Below are 2,704 nucleotides of genomic sequence, written 5' to 3' on the forward strand. Positions count from 1 at the left end.
TTTACTTGAGTGTTTTCTTTTCATGACACTTTCTACTTCTACTCCAACACATCTCAGGGGGAGATATTGTACTTTTTACTTCACTACATTTGTCTTTGCAGCTTTGTTACTATTTATTTTACAAAGTGAGAATTTTACACACAAAACACATGAAGAATTAAAAAAATATATGATGTTTTGTTATAAATTAAACCACATATTAAAAGTACTGCTGACATAATTATTAGATTGACAACTTGGATGGTTTAATAAGATTTGCTGCTTTTCCTTTTAATTCTTTTAATTTATTTGTAATAATTCTGGGCTTTGTACTGTTGGTTAGACAAAACGAGCATTGTGAAGGTGTGACTTTGGGCTCTGGGTATTTCGACTGATGAAGAAAATAATCAGCAGAATGAAAATAATCATTAGTTGTTGTCCGATACAGAATAGTTAAAAATGAGCAGCAAAAACCTGCTTTTACAATAAATACTTTTACTTTTAATACTTTAAGCACATTTCCCTTGTTATACTTACATACCTTTAAGGAAGGACTTTTACTTGTGAGTATTTTTACATTGTGGTATTAGTACATTTACTTAAGTAAAGGATCTGAATACTTCGTCCACGACTGACATACACACACACACAAATATAACGAGTAAGTTTAATTATTATTGAAAGGGCAGGGTTTAATAAATAGGAAAGTATTTTTTAATTCTGTTCATCATGTCAGCAGCCTCTGACACACAGAAACATACTAATAGTACTTTTGTACTTTGACTCAACTAAAAATTTAAATGGAAGATTTCTATGTTTTGTGGAGTAATACTTAGCACGGGTATCTGTACAATCACTCATTTACAGGATTTATGTACTTTGTCCACCACTGCCAAAACTATTAAAAGCCCTCAGTGAGCCTCAGTGCTGCTCTGTTTGACATGTTCCTTCATCACCATGAACACACTGTAGTTTATTCTGACTCAGTCCCACAGAAAACATATTCCTACTGATTATTAAACTGATTCCTAGTGATGCATTTACACATTTATCAGTAAGAACCGATGGGCTGAATGCCACATACAGGGTAAGGAAGTAAGACAGCATTGAGAGATGGACTAACTGTTTTCTTCACATTAAGAAAAATGTAAAACTACACCAGCCTTAAGCCTTTAATTTTGTGTTTTTTTATAGTACTTTGTAAACGACTGTTTTAAAAGGTGCTATATAAAGTTTATCAGAGTGGTGAGTAATATGAGATTTGAAGTAGTGAGCAGTTATTGTCCATAAATGTTATATTACAGTGATCTACTGGAAAGCCCTGCATTAGTGAACGTTGTGTGACACAACAGTGTTAAACAGTCTCACTAACAGGTGGAGATTCACAAATATATTCTCATTGAAAAATACTAAACTTACATACAAATAATGATAATAATAATGTACGATTGTAAATCAGAGGAGCAGAGACAGATTTACTGATACAAATCACTCTGCATTTATTTGAGTAAAAATACTTTGGAGACTGTTTTAACTCTAAGCTTAGCTCCTGTGTTCATTAGTATGAAGCTGCAGTTTCAGGCCCCCCCGCAATACTGGGACCGCAGTTCTAGGAACCTAGTTCTTTTTCGACAGCGCCATCTAGTGGAGTGGTGGTGGTAACGCACAGCAACACGAAGGCTGACATGCTAGCAGATAGGGTTAACCGGTCGACATGCATATAATCAATAACTTAGTTTTAGGCACACACTCGGTGGTGGTTGTGGTATGGGTAATTGGCTTCGGGGGGCTGTAAAGAGTAACATAGCTAGCTGGCTAGCTAGTTAGCCAGTCGGCTAGCTGGCAGTATCAAAGCAAACAAGGGTCCTGGAATTGCTGTTCCGGTCCTAGGATTGCGGTCCTGAAACGGCAGCCTCCAGTACTGCAGCTTCATGCTAGGAGTCATGTTCTGCTAGGAGTGCACACTACAACAGCAGCAGGTTTAGCTCCCCCTGCTGGTGATTCATGGTCTCATCTGTTTTTGGAAGAACTGAAGCAGTGATCTTAGTGTCCACAACACATAGAAGAAGTGTAGCAGATAGCTGTAGCACTTGTAGTTACATTGAATCCCTGAATCAAACATACATTTGACAGCATCTGTAAGATAAAGCCTGAGCTGCTGTAGACACAGAGCAGGGGCTCAGAGACAAACAGGATTTTGGAAAATGTGACCTGGATGCAACCTGGTGGATCTGAAGGTAGCAAGATCACTTTATGGGGGAAGAATTCACCAAGTGAACGGATCTTTGTTAAGAGCATTCCTGCCATCCAAACTGTGTCTGGGATTTTATCAGGTCTGCTTCACCCTCTCTGAGCCCCGCCTCTATTCTCTTCATCCAATCAGCAGCTCAGCAACTAATCATCCATGTCTAAAGCACATCTCAAGCTTTATCCTGTAATATTTCCCACAATCATTTCTCAGCATTATTCTCAGTTACATAGAGTTTCTCACTTTTTCTCTGCACCTTCTGTGATTTCAAGCAGTTTCTGTTTCTCTGCAGCTCCCTGCAGGTGCTCACACTGATAGAAAAGGTGTTTGCTTGTACAATAAAAATGTAAAGTTAGCAAAAGTGATCTAGTCGCTACCTTGCTCCATTAATTGGTACATATGGTTGATTTTATTTTTCTGGTTGTTGAGGCTACCACAATCGGCACACTATGAGAAGATAATGACAAGACAAAATAT

Source organism: Rhinichthys klamathensis, unplaced genomic scaffold (genome assembly GCF_029890125.1).
Source record: "Rhinichthys klamathensis goyatoka isolate OS25496 unplaced genomic scaffold, OSU_Roscu_1.1 h1tg000138l_1, whole genome shotgun sequence".
NCBI classification, from domain to species: Eukaryota; Metazoa; Chordata; class Actinopteri; order Cypriniformes; family Leuciscidae; genus Rhinichthys; species Rhinichthys klamathensis.